Below are 15,754 nucleotides of genomic sequence, written 5' to 3'. Positions count from 1 at the left end.
CTCTAGAAACAAATATTAATAGCCTATGTGCTTTTTCCCTTAACTTGAGAGATATGCTGAAGTTATTTATACAAAAATCACTGAAGTTATTTATACAAAAATATTTTACTGTTTTATATATAAGGAAACTATGAAAACTGGACTTCTCCATTTGTCAGGTCACTTTTTCCCATTGTGGGTTAAACTTGGTATACAAAGAGTTCCCACAATAGTTAAGAATTAAAAATTGGATAGTGCCAACAAACTTTTTATTATCTTTCCATTTATATTTTATTAATTTTCAAGATTTTATTTGAGAGAGAGAGCTTGAGAGCCACAAGCAGACGGGAGGTGGAGGGAGGGGGGGAAGCAGATTTCCTGCTGAGCACAGAGCCCCATGGAAGGTTCTATCCTAAGACCTTGGGAACATGAACTGAGCTGAAGGCAGAGTCACCCAGGCACCCCCTTTCTTTTCATTTTTAAAGTGATGGACGTTCAAAGATAATTTTAGGCATAAATAACAAATTTATAGATATGTTTTTCAGAATTTGGATTGTGAATTTAGAAAAGGTAAAAACAAGAATTGACAGAAGTACAGATAAGAACATAAATATGAACATAAATTTTTTTAATGTAAGAAATAATTTAAAAGCCACAGCAATATGGAAAAATGATTATTCAGAACATAGTCTCTTCAAAAATTAAGGACTTTTTCACTATCTGAGGATAGCATAATCTGATCATTACATATGAAAAAAAATTTACTTATTTTGTGTATTATCCAGTAGTATTTTGAAACAAAAGATGTATAAACTTTTCTCTTTATGAATGTAATGAATCATTAACACTGAACCAGTTTTTGGACCCAACATTTTAATTATTTTTCTTTTATATTTGTTTTATTATTTTATGTTTATAATCTTAATATGTCATTATATTTATGTGTTTAAATATACACAAATATATGATTATATAAATATATAATCATTATGTGTTTAAATATACACAAAATATAAGTAGTTTATAATATCACACTTTTAGTTTTAGCCTTAAGACACAATTAACTTCATAAGTATATTAAATATATCAATATTTTATATAAAATTTCCCATCTTAAACTGTAATGTATTATATGCTATATTTTAATTATGTACATCATGTATGCATACATACACATATATTCATGTATAGATATAGTGTATATGTTTACATGTGTTCATGTGTATGCGTATATGTTTATAATTGTCCAAAAGCATTTGCACATTCTGAAACATTTAAGAAGAAAGTTCGCTTAAAGTTAACATTAGTGATTAAAAATAATATTTTCTTCCTATTTTGATTTTATCCACACATTCAAAGAATTTTCATTTAATAAAGTCTGTATTAACCTATTTTAATTTAAAGAACAGTAAATACAATTTTGATGACTATTAAGTCCCCCCTCTTTTTTTTAAGTGTTATAAGAATTTATGGTAGTAGTCCTTTAAGAAAACAACCTTTATTTAGATTGTATTTGGTAAAAAGGCAATCATATATTTGTGTAGTAAAGGATTAATATTGTCCAGAGAGAGAGTTGTTTTTTGCCACTGGCTCCTGAGAAGTCACCTCTGAGTCCTTGCAATGTCCTATGTGATAAAAAGGGTCTTTGTTTACTTGGGGTCTTGGTCAAAGACAGATACACAATTTTGACAATGTGGTTTATAGTGGGGGCTTTTGATCACCCAGTATCAACTCAACTTCCAGAGAGGCTGGAGGCCATCAGCCATGTGGGCCGACATTCAAGGCAGTCCATGTGACCAGACCCCCAGAAAACTCTGTATACCAGGGCTTGGGTAAGTTTCTTTGGTGAGTAATACTCCTTGTGTTTTATCAGACATTATTTCTGCAGAAATAGGCCCTGTCCACATGATTTCTCTTGTTGGGTAACAACTAGAAACTTGTGCCTAGTTTCATCTGTATCCTTTCAGTGTAGTGTTACCTAACACTGAAAATCATGGCTCTTGAGAGTTCTGTGTGTCCTTCTAGTGAAGTACTGAGCCTGAGAGTGGTCTTGGGGACCTCCACACTTGCAGTCAATGTCAGGAGTGAGGGTGGTTTGGGGGGCTTGGGAATTTTGCCATATGTAAAATCTAAATATTTGTGAAAAGAATGGTAACTTACGTGAGGCTTAAAATCAACATGGAGAATTTTAAAAGTTTAAAACGTGAGTTTAACTGTGTTAGTGAATAAACCAACATTTTGTGTTGACATTAATTTTACATAGTAGAAAAGATGAACAGTATGCTAACCCTGTGTTACTTTCTTATTCTAATTAGTCCAAGGCATCAGGTACTTTTTCAGGAATATTACATGAACCTGCATGGTTTTCTAATGCAATTTATAAACCTTTGAATCCGCAAACCAAATTTTAAAGACTTTTGAGTTCATCTTTAGAAGTTCTTCCCTTTTTTGTTTGGATGAATGATCTGTTTATCTTATAAGTAATGAGCAAGGTTCAGAACTAGATTGCATTTCTTAGGCTCAGTTTGTTTTTGTTCCTTTTTGTTTTGCTTTTTACACAGCTCATATAATTTTGAAACTCTGATTATTTACCTGAGCTAGATATTCCTAGAGTCCAAGCATAATGATAGAAGACAAAATTTTGATTAATAAGTCTCTAAAATTTCCCAAGAGGAGGGAAGAAAGGGAGATGGAAAAAAACAAAAAGTGGCAGGAGAAGTAAGTAGGAGCCAACTTCAGACAAATATTAAATTATCATTGGAGAAACCTAATTATATTCCTTTTGCAAGGAGGAGCAAGGATTAGATGCAGGGAACTGATCTTCGCAATAACACACAGTCACACAAACACACAAACCCAAGTTTATCACAGCTGGTTGAAATAAGGCGATCTCTCCATTACATGAACACTCTCTCTTAGACAGCAAAGCAAATCTCTTGAGAATTTTTCCCTCATGTGCCTCTGAATGAACAACGTTATGTTGAAAATCATTTAAAATGATCATTATAATTCCAGACAGTCCTTGGGGAGTGTTATGGACTATTGATTGTGTCATTTCAAATTTCTTATGTTGAAGCCCTAATCTCAGTGTGACTATATTTGGACATGGGGCCTCCAAAGAAGTAATTGAGGTTAAATGAGATCCTAAGGAAGGCTCTCAGGATTTGGGGATCTCATAGAAATAGTGTCTTTATAAGACGAGACTGCTAGCTCTCCTCCCCTCACATGTGCATGAAGAAGTAGGCATGTGAACCTACAGCAAGATGGTGGCCTCTTGTAAGCCAAGAGAAGAGGCTTCACGATGAAACCAACCCTGCAGGCACCTTCATCTTCATTTCCCAGCCTCTAGAACTGTGAGACGTGAGTTTCTTTTTTTTTTTTTTTAAAGATTTTATTTATTTATTTGACAGACAGAGATCACAATTACATATTTTTTTTTTAAATAAACTCTTTTAAGATTTTATTTATTTATTTGTCAGAGAGAGAGAGGGAGAGAGAGCAAGCACAGGCAGACAGAATGGCAGGCAGAGGCAGAGGGAGAAGCAGGCTCCCTGATGAGCAAGGAGCCCGATGTGGGACTCGATCCCAGGACGCTGGGATCATGACCTGAGCCGAAGGCAGCTGCTTAACCTACTGAGCCACCCAGGCGCCCGTGAGTTTCTTTTATTCAAGCCATCCAGTCCCTGGAATTTTGTTATGGCCACCCTAAAGGGCAAATACAATGAGATTCACCCAGTATCAGTATTTGGTGGTGGTGACACTGTGATATGTTGTAGGTGGTCAGAGGGCCACTGGCTTTGTTGTCTACAACTGTTCTAATGATTGTAAGGGTGAGAACAACAAAGAACCACTCACCCTTGGTGACAACCGATGGTACCTCTTTATCTCACACATGAAAGTCACAATCAGTGACAATAATGATATAATAAAAGTGAGAGAGGTACTCTTCTAACACAAAAGACCAGGTTTCCAAACAGGTTCAGAGCTTCTCTGGTTGTCTGGTCACCTCAGTCCTGAAGAGGGGAAATAGCAGTGGTGCTTCCAGACTGTTTTCAGGGAAGCATCCCAATCTGCCGAATGCGGAGTCTGGTTGTGATTCCGATCACTCTGGAAGGAGAAGAGTAGCTGGAAGCTATTAGCTTAAACTAATTAGAATATTCAAATAATTCAAGGTGTGGGATGCAAGTGGCTTGCAGGTCATAAATCACAAAGTGAGATAAAGTTCACTTTTATTCTGAAAACTGTTCTCTGTCTCTGTGTAAGTTCTTGGAAGGTATGGGAACTTGGATTTGTTGGTTATGCTATAGGATCTAGCAGCAGCAAGACTAGGGGCATTTTTCATATGTTATTGACTCCTGGAATTTCTCATCTGTGATTTACTTGATCAGATCCATTGTACATTTTTTCTAATGAGCTCTCTTTTCATTATTTATTCTCATATAGTTCATTATAACTGTATCTATATACCTCTTCTCTCTAGGTCATACTTATCTTAATATTGCTTATTATGCATTTTCTTAATTATATATTTCTTTAATGTTGACATGTCAATGCCATAAGTCTTTTTTTATATTTTGTACTTCGTGTTTGATTTTAAAAGTTGACCCTTGATAAAGCACTTATACCTTATTACATCCTGGGCAGATTATTTATTTTATGTCCACATACCCTGCTAGAGTTTTCTTTCCTTTCATGCAGTTATTTTTTTTTCCTGGGAATTATTAGTTTCATTTTCCCCCCATCTCTTTATATTCATATTTCCGAGATAATGTCGCAATTTCATTTATCCAACTCTTAAATTTAATTATTTATTTAGCAATCATATTTTCAGTTTCCAAGAACTCTTTTTTCTTAATTTATTATGGCAATTATATTTTTTAATATCCAAGAGCTCTTTCTTTCCACAGACTCTTGTCTCATGATATAATACATTAAGTCCCTCTGAGATACTAATTAGAGATTTTTGTTTGTTTTAGTTTATTATTAAACTTCTTGACTTTGAATCATTAGTATTCTTTTTGAGCTTTTAATCTCTTTTTTGGGAGAGGTGGGGAAGGGGGTGTGTTTCTTTCATACTACAGGCTTTCTTCAAATAGCCTAAGATCCTCTGTCTACTCATATTTAAGAAAAAGCAATATAATTTTGACTGTGAATTAAGTGTATGGGTCAGCCTTCTCTTGACTTGAGGGCTTTCATTTTGTGTGAAGATTTGGGGAAAATGCCCATATACTTGTATAAATAAGATCTGTGTATTTCTCCCCAAACATTATTTCTTGAAAAAAGAATTCTATGATTCTTGCCCAGAATGGTAGATGTCCGGTTGATAAGTCTTTTGTGAAGAAGTGTGATATACTATTCCTTAGACAACACTTTCATTTCTCTCCCGACTTATAAACTCGGTAGCCAGCATTTTCTGATTCCTCTGCCTCTGAGTTGCAGTCTTGTTTGTGAATTCGTGGGGATTATAGTTCCACCAACTTCCACCAAATCCTAGATATGTGTTCAACTATCTTATAACTTGATGTCTCTAACTTCTCTGTATTATTATAAGTTTTATAATAAAATACTAATATTTTCATGTAATTTCCATGTATCTTGGAGATGAATACTCATATGTGATCAGTCTGACATCTTAAGCTGGAAGTTTCATTTTTTAGATTATCATTGGAGGATTAGTGAAATCTTTAGATATTTAGTATTCCTAATTATTAGGTATATACATATATGTAATTAGCTTTACTACCTTGTTATGAATTGAATTTTGCTTTAGAAATAATATATTAAGTTTTCCAAATTCATCCAGGAGATATAAATAGCCTGGCAGCATCTGGTTTAATACTAAAACAGTTATATATACAAATTTTAATTTGTGAAATGTTAAATGTACTTGAAACAGTTCAAATACCTCTATTTATCCTTGTCTGCTACCATGGGCTGGGTGGTGTAGTTTTACACTTCAAAAAGAGTCAGATAAATACCGAAAGCAAATACAGAGTTTTGTGAAATTCATGGGAGACATACTCACCAAAATAATTGACCAAAACATTGAAGTGTAATTTAAAAGCATTAAATATGTGGTTTTTGAGAGTATAGTGGAAGAGTGTCACCTGACCTTAGTATTTAAGTTAAATTTTTAAATAATGGAAATTGATAAATTCATATATCAATAGGTTAATTCTCTATAGGGATAAAGTTTTAAAATTCACATGGATCAATCGTTCATCTTCTGCAGGCATTGGCTGTTTCAACCAGTAGAGCATCAATTCTTGATCTCAGGGTCCTGAGTTTCTAAGTACACATGGAGTGTGTACCTAATTGTTCATGTTCCATTACATAGATAATCGGTATTTTTTTTAAAAAGCAGTAAGAAAAGCCTGTATAGTCATGTCTACAGCACATTTATGTATTTAAGGAAACAAAATATTGCATTTTGTTGTAAATACTAGATGATTGTAATGGTTCTTTAACTTAGATAAGTTAATATTTGATCTGTCAATATTCTTTAAAATGTATACACACACACACACCGCATCTTTATTCATCTGTGATGGACATTTGAGTTGCTTCTGTGTCTTGGCTAATGTAAATAATGCTGCAGTAAACATAAGGGTGCATACCTTTTAGAAATTCATATTTTTGTTTTCTTTGAGTAAATACTCAGGGGTTGATGTACGTACTGGGTTATATAGTAATTCTATTTTTAATTTTTTGAGGAATCTCCATACTGTTTTTCATAGTGACTGAACCAGCTTGCATGAAGTTTCCTTTTACTCCACATCCTTGCCAAAACTTGTTATTTCTTGTATTGTTGATTCTAGCCATTCTTACAGGTGTGAGGTGGTATCTCATTGTAGTTTTGATTTTCATTTCCCTGAATAGTGATGTTGAGCATCCTTTTTGGTGTCTGTCAGCCCTCTGTATGCATTCTATGGAAAAATATCTATTCAGGTCCTCTACCCATTTTTTAATTGGTTTATTCAGAGTTTTTGTTTTTGTTTTTGTTTTTTATTGTATTGAATCATAGAAGTTCTGTGTATCTTTTAGATGTAAGTCCTTTATCACATATATCACTTGCAAATATTTTCTCCCAGTCAGTAGGTTTCTTCTCATATTTTAGTGATTTCCCTCTTGTGGAAAAGCTTTCATTTTGGTGTCATCCCAAATTTAGTTTTTCTTTTTCTTCCCTTGCTTGAGGAGACAGAAAAACATTTCTATAGCCACTGTCAAAGAAATTCCTACTTATGTTTTCTTCTAGGAGCTTTATTGTTTCAGTTCTGTTTTAGGTCTTTAATGCATTTTCAGTTTCTTTTGGTGTACAGTCTAGGTAAGTAGTCCCGTTTCGTTCTTTAGCACGTAGCTATCTAATTTTCCCAACACCATTTGTTGAAGAGACTGTCTTTTTCCTATTGTATGTTCTTGCCTCTTTTGTCCTAGGTTAATTGACCATAAAACATGGGTTTGTTTCTGGGCTCTCTAATCTGTTTCATTGATCTATGACTCTGTTTTTGTGCTAGTACCATACTGTTTTGATTAGTATAGCTTTGTAGTATATCTTGAAAGCTAGGATTGTGATACCTCCAGGTTTGTTCTTCTTAAGATTGCTTTGGAATGAAACTTACATTTTAAAAAATATCATGTAAGAGAAAGATTACAACATGTATTTAAAAATATAATATACACTGCATTAAGTTTGTGTAAATAGTCAAAGATGTTACCACTTTTAAGTTTAGGAAACTTCTTCCTTATGTTGCTATAAGATATGGCTATTGAAGAGAACATGAATTACAAAGCTTTTATCAAAACCAAAGTTCTAGAAAAGAATTTCTAAGTATTTTATATGTATGCTTATGTACATAAATACAAACTTATGCATGTGTTTTCCTTATCGTAAGTGAAATTAAGACAAAATAATAGGGATATGTATATTTAGTCATTGCTCTTAAAGAGTTTTCAGTTTTGTAGAATTTGAAACAAGATGTTTTTCCATGAGATTAAAAACAACCCCTAATGATTAGAGAAATTCTAATCATAAATATATCTACATACAGTGGACTATTAGCCATAAAAAAAATTTACAACATGTATGAAACTAGAGAGCATAATGCTAGGTGAAATAAATCAAAGAAAGACAAATACCATATGATTTCACTCCTGTGGAATTTGAGAAAACAAAACCCCCAAAGATTCTTAAATACAGAGAATAAACTGGTGATTGCCAGAGAGGGGATTTTGGGTGGTAAGGGTGGGGGAGGGGAGCATGAGTTAGGGGGACTAGATAAGGGATTAAGAGTACACTTATCTTGATGAGCACTGAGTAATATGTGTGATTGCTGAATTATTTTATTGTATACCTGAAACTAATATAACAGTGTATGTTAATTAAGCTTTAATTAAAAAATGTGTTTCTAATTAGCATATATAGTATATGTTAATCCATATCTATTTTTATGTATATCCTCTGTGTATCACCTAATATATGACATATATTTATGTGATGTAGGATAATATATCTTCATGCTCTGTAACACTAATATGCCTTGCATAGAGTATATGCTTAATAAGAACATTTAGAATTAAATTTGAGGGGATTCAAGTTATTTCCCATTTCTGATATTCAGATTTTCTTTCCTATGTGACTCCTTCTTCCTTTATATGTTAGATTTTCAAAACCTATTTTCTTGCTGTTTCTACATACAGTTATTTTCTGTAAAATTTTCAAGACCAGGAATACACCTTTATTTGTATTTCTCAGGTGTTTCCCATATTTCTCTACACATCAACTACTCAAGTAATTTATAACTTATGTTAAAATAAGATGTCATTTTCTATGGCCCTGAAGATACATAGTTTCTTAAAGTAAATATAAGAAGTAATTTAGTAGAATTGATAGTGATTCAGAAGGCCCATCACTTATGTTGCCTTTCTTTTCTCTATAACCGTGTTGAGTACCAAATCTAGTTATAGTCAAGAGTTACCAACTAACAACCAAGCACACTTAAAACAACATAAAGACCTACTCTATTTCCCTAAGGCTGAGATAGCGCTTGCTGCAAGGGTTTTCACACATACCTGAGTTCTACTTAAGTTCTGTAGGACCCTCACTAGTTTTAAAGTGTGTAGATGATTTTTTACTCATAATTCTTGATTGTGCCTTCATTAATGCTCATGAGTACTCTTTTCTCTTTCTACATATCTATCACCTGTCATGTTATTCTGTATCTATTTATATGTTTATCTTCTCCAGATTCAGAACTTGGGAGAAAACAAAAAAAAAATTGTGAACATGCCTGAAAGCACTGGTTGTGTTCCCTAAACTGCAAGATGAGTGATCCAGCCGTTCTTACACTTCACTGAGGTTCCCCTGCACAGAGAATAGAGTTCAATCTCTTTGCATGCCTCAGCCAACTTCAATACCATGACACAGAGCGGGACACACTGAGGTCAGACTTCGTAGATCAACTTCCAGTTCCTTCATTTAATAGCTGTGTTAGCTGTGGCCAAGTTTTCACACTATCTATAGGGCTGTCATTAAAGTTTAATAAGGTAATTTTCACCATGTGATTGTAAATTGATTTTTCAAATTAATTTAAAGTATGTCATCATTTCAGCAACCATGAAATTCAGTTATTGATACAACCTAACCTCCATGTAATAAAACAAAGCACCAGATGATGAAACAACAAAATGAAAAAACAAAACAAAACAAACATTCAAAATGCATCCAATAAATATATATGGTGAAAGATAAAAATAAAATCTGTGGCCTATTAAATAGGATAGAAATTATTCATTTTTTCCTCATTGTCAAAATTGAAGAAAATCTTTTATATGAAATTCTAGGAAAATCACTGTTAGATGCTTAGAATGAATATATCAGACAAAGATACAGAAAGAGAGTAAAATGGGGAAAGGGGTGGAGAGAGAGAGAGTTTCTAGAATGGAATCTCTAATGTATATTATGCCCTTACTTTCAAAATGTGCTGAAACATTAATCGCATTTTAGAAAAAAAATTACCATATATATTTTTCTAATTCCCATTTATAATGTTTTTCAGGTAAGTAAGTTCAAGATGTAGCTACTTTAGTAAATTAAGATAAATCACTCTTTGAGCAGTCGGATCTTGCAACATTTATATTGCACCCAACTCTGGGGGATTTTAGTATTTCCCACTGCAAACTCATCTAGGTAGGCAGCCATTTTAAGACCTAATAACTAAAAAAGACAAAAGGTAAATTTTGAAGAGTTGGGTAAGTATTAAAATAAAAATTGGCCAAAGATGGAGTGACCAACTACATTATCAACATATACACTCAAATATAAGATTCTGATATATTGGTGAATGTAATTATCCTGAAAGTATTAGGAGAAACTGCAAAAGTTACCATCTCTTTGTAAGAACCAAGAAAACCAAGAAAAGTACAGTACAGATTACAATAAGAATATGCAATGAAAATGTTGTGTAGCTCTGTAGGATTTTGAACGTGGGATGATGCCCTCATCAGGTGGTAGCTTTCTTTCCTTTCAGCAGCAGACTGGACCTCCTACTATAAACATTCCATTCCACTGTGTCCCTCGCCCCCACCCCACTTCTGCTCACCAGAAAGGGTCATCAGCCCCATTCAGGGTAATCTACCTTTTGAGTCAGTGAAAGTCAATTGATTTGGTGTCCTGATTATATATACAACTCTCCCTCACTTTTGTCATATAACACACCCATTCACAGGAATGAAACCCATCATATCCATAGCCCTTACTATGTTTAAATGGAGGAAATGATATGCCAGGGATCAAGAATCATGAAGTCTGACTCAGAATTTTGCTACTGTAAGCTTCATGGTGTGTTTTTAAACAACAACAACAAAAAAAAAGAAAGAAAAAAAAAAGTCAGATATATGCCAAAAAGAATTACAGAGAATTTTGTGAAATGCAGGAGAGACATTCATCAAAATAATTGACCATAACATTGACATATAATTTAAAGGCATTAAATATGTTTTCTTTAATAGAACTTAGTGGAACCATATCAAGTGTAGTATTCAAAATAAATTTTTTTAGATAATGGAAACTGATAAATTCATATATCAATGAGCTAATCACTTCCCTAAAGGGATAAAATTTTAAAATTCACATTGATAAATATTTTATCTTCTTCTATTATATAATAAGTTAAAATATAGCAATAAGTAACCATTGTATAGACTGGCTTCCAGCATATTTATGTATGTAAAGAAACAAAATATTATGTTTTATTGTAAAATACTACATAATTGTAATGGCTCTTTAACTTAGATGAGTTGATATTTGGTTTGTCAGTATTCTTCAAAATGTTTTTTTCCAAAAGAATCTTTTTTAAGTTAGGTCTTCTTTTAAATGTAAATTTTATATATTTTTTTCTGAATTCTTATATTTATAGTTTATTAATCAATATTGATGAGAATTTGAATGGGTATCCTCAAGACTGATTTGAGAAGCATCAAATTGCTCCCTGGCTAGGAACTATATCCCTATATTTGTATGTATATATTTTAAATAATTTACTAAGCTTTGGTTCTTTGGGTTACACAGAAAGGATAAGACAACCACATTGTGTTTGATTAATCTGTTGCATATCTCATAAAAATTCTCTGGAAAACTGCCCGTCTTCCCTTTATACCCTGTGTTGTCCTCCATATTCCAATGAATGTTTGGAAAGACAGTGAAGTTTTGCTCACCTTTTCTCAGTGGTGGGCATGCATAGGGGGATACCCTGCTTCAACCTTGCTAGGAACCCACACCAAGGAAGTGTGCTTGGAAGATTTGTAGAATGTGCTAATGCATTTATGACAACAAAGAAAAGTAAAATGAAACAGAAGATTAATGAATTTATCCACTTACCTCTAAAAGTGTGACTTTGTTCTAGAAGCAACTAGATTAAGTCAACTTAAAACTTCCAAAGCCTCCCTCATTTCTCAATGCTCTTCTGCATCATTACTTTTCAGATAGATCTAGCTGTTATTGCCACAAGTACTCTTACCATTCTCCATGTTATCATTATTGTTGTCTAGTTGGCTTGTTTTATAACCTCCTAGTGCCACTATTTTTGCATAGAAACATGCCAGATGAGAGAAAAAGATGAAAGTGAAGAACAATGATAAAAAAGCACAACTCTTTAAACAAAATCAAATGTATTCTACTTGTAAACATATGTATTTTTTTCCCTCAGTATCCATATCTTAAGGGAGGGACTAATTTAAGTAAGTGTGCCTAAACATTTAGGAGCTTTTTTAGTGTTATATTTTAGTTGTCAAGTAGAATAGCAAGCAGAAAACAAACCATATAAATGTATAGTTTTTGTGCATTTCTTTCCACTTTGAGGTAAAGCCACATATCATCGTAGAAAGGGAATGAGCTTAGGAGTTGTTTGGTATTATCAAAAAAGGGTTTCCGGGTTTTGATTTTGAAAATGTTATTCATCTTAATATTGTTATTTTCATTGGAAGAGTAGGGATGTATCTCCATCTTGGACAGATGTTATGATTAAATGGCATATTACATATGGAAAACTATCCTGGTGCTTGGTTCATAGTCAGGCACTTCCTGAATTATTATCATCTTTACATTTCTTTATAGCTAATTTTACAGTGTCGTGGTTGCTAGTCCACTGAGGTAGCCTTAGATTTCAGTAGACTTACTGTACAATCTAAGCATAAATCTTTATTCCCAATTTAGAGGGGAGTTTGTGCAGGCAAGAGCTCTATTTTTCTTTTTTTTTTTTTATTAACATTTGGAAGGTATTGAAGACTAACCTTGTGCAGGTATTAATGCACCTCTGAAAATGTGTGATCTGTTCCTAAGGAGCAATGCATGTGTTCAGGGAACCCACTTGAACTTTGCTTTTCTCATTTGTCATGACAAAGTCTACACAGTCGGCTAACTTTTATGAGCTTGATTTGGTGTTACTGGCAATAGGGAAAGGAGTAACATGAAACACTATGGCCATTTCCTCCACTCTTTGCTTCCACCTGATGTAGTTTTGTGTTGATGATGGTACAAGAACAGAAGTCCTCTAGAATTCCTTCAAGCAAGAAGATTCTGGAGTGTTAAGAGATGAGTTTCCTGTAGCTTCTTCAGAAGCTTCTTTCTTTATATCAGAGAATTCCATTGAAGAGAGTCTAGTATAGATAGAGCTAATAATTTCTACATGTAAGTCAAAAGAAAAGAGGGAATGCGGGAAGGAAGGAAAATAATGAAAAATAACAAAGAATAAGAGAAAACTTCATTAAAGAAAAATCACTGGACAGAGAGCAGGATGGGAGTTGGATGTTTGGCAGGAAAGGAAAAGGAAAGTGGAAGAAAAATGACGATGAGAGAAAAGAGAAAGGAAAGGAAAAGTTGGAAGGAAGTTGGTCTCTCTTCCTGTTGTACATATGCTATTCAACGACCTGTGTGTCTGCTCCCAGAGTTCCATTTGTTTCCACCCCAGTGTTTATTTTGTTATCATGGGCAGTGAATACAGAATGTGTTTTTTACACCATGTAGTCTTTGATTTCCTGCTTTTGAACTCCACCCATTTCCCCCATTTTGTTTTGTATTTGTTTTTGTTTTTTGTTCTTTTGTTTTTGGGGTTTTTTTGTTTGTTTTTTTGAATAGTACTTCTGTTTGTATGGAGAGATGGCTGTTGATGGGGAAAGTACAAAGGCAGAGGGCATAACTTGGAGGCTGGAAGCCACAATTGTCTGTGTCTAGATGTGGCATCTGTGGACTTAAAGGAACAAATGATTCAACTAAGTGACTAATACAGACCCATGGCATTTGAGCCGGAAGATAAACAGAAGGAGATTATCACTGACCTATGTTTCTTTGTTTTTTTTCTTCCCCTTTTCCACTCTTAATCCCTTAGTCGCCTAATTGAGGTGATACCAGGGTAAGCCATTCCCTGAACAATCTACTGGGTGAGCTCCTCTGTAGCTGCCAGGTGGAAATAACATTTTGAACAGTCTTAGAACTTAGGAGCATACTTGATAATAATTCTCACTTGTACTTCTGGCTATAGAAATTTCTAGGTTTAACATAAATATTCAACACCCATTTCTACCTCCGTCAGCTGTCAGCTTCAACTCATCTCATATCTTTTAAAGTTTAATAACTTAGATTTGTATAGCACTTAAGTGTTTTCAAGTTGATTTCAGAAATAAAATTTCATTTCATTCTCAAACTATCCCTCAGATGTCAAAATTAATATCCCAATTTTAGAGACAAAGGAACTGAAGCCCAGAGAGATTAACTGCCTTTTCCTGGGTCCATGGACAGTAACTGGCAGGAATATGATAACAATTTAACTTTTCTGATGCCTATGTTAGTGAAATGAAAGCTATTTCTGTTTTGTTTTGCTTTTCATTTTATAAGACAAGCATCTGTAAGGGGAAAAGTATGATCTGTCTAACTTCTCGCCTCCCTGTAAATGCACAGGCCCTACTAGGTCGGTCAGACCTACTACAGTTATGCCCATCAATGTGTTGAGAGAAGAGACTTGTTCTCTATCGTTCTACACAGAATAGTTCAACTTATAGAGGCAACTTACGTTGGAAGAAGGATTCTGGCCAGGAAGGGAACCTGGTAGCAATTGCATTCATAATGGTAATACCTGAGATGTCTTCAGAGTAATCAGAGATATTTAGAGCCACAGCTCAACCAAAAATCAGTATCCATTTTATTTGATACTTCCCCATGTTTTACTCCTTCATGCATTCATTTACCATTCAGATAATATATGGCAACACAGCACCCTAGATTTCAGGAGCTTGCCACCCAATGACAAGCTTTTTTTTTTTCTTTTCTTTTTTTCCTGAAAGAAAACTGAGACATAAGGGAAAAAATGTTTAAAAAGTAAAAGATAAGGGAAAAATTCATTGTGTAACCATTACCCATACTTGGACTGTGGGACACTCCACCTGCAAGAAATGGTTGAATTCTCATTCCAATTTGTAAGACATCTCTGCATTGTCCCTGTGGTCAAGGCTTTCTGGTGATGAATGAATCTGACTTTTACATGCCTGGGTAGTTAGGCTGTTTTTGTTAAATGATTCATTAAACCCAGTAAGTCCAGAAAGAGGAGCTAGTTAGAGGAGATACAGTATTTCATGCATGCTTGTTAAGCTCTTTCTTCACATAATGAGCAGAGTTTCAAAACTTTTGACTACACTGCCACCAGCAATAAAATACTTTCCTGAGACATGTATGGTTTGGCTCTTTGTTTCTGGAACATATCTCCTATAGGTAGACAAAACCGGTAAGGGCCAAGTTGTCACACATGTTCCATTATCTCAAGTTAGTACATTTGGAGCATTAAAAATCATTCCTTATTCTATTTGACAGTTTTTTTTTATTGTTGCTGTTGTTGTTTTTATTCATAGAGTTGTTTGTAATTCGTTGTGATAAAATGGTTTAGCTCTTTTTCTTTAAAGAGTATTACTTTATTTTTTTTAAGTTTTTATTTAACTTCCAGTTAGCATACAGTGTGATGTTAGTTTCAGATATAGTGACTCAGCCCTTCCGTACAACACCTGGTGTTCATCCCACGTGCACTCCTTGGTTCCCATCACCTATTAACACTCTCAGCCCCCTTCTTATAACCATCAGTAGTTTATAGTTAAGAGTCTGTTTCTTGGTTTGCCTCTCTCTTTAAAAAACCTGTTTGCAAGGAACCTTAATAAAGAATGATGGCTACTTTTTGAAAGAAGAGATTGTATCCTCAGTTTTGGTATGTGCATATGTGTTTGTGTCTGTTTCTGCTTT

This window comes from Enhydra lutris, unplaced genomic scaffold, assembly GCF_002288905.1.
Source record: "Enhydra lutris kenyoni isolate GAN:26980312 unplaced genomic scaffold, ASM228890v2 scaffoldscaffold36, whole genome shotgun sequence".
Taxonomy (NCBI): Eukaryota; Metazoa; Chordata; class Mammalia; order Carnivora; family Mustelidae; genus Enhydra; species Enhydra lutris.
The sequence above is the reverse complement of the archived record's forward strand: the minus strand, read 5'-3'. Positions refer to the sequence as shown.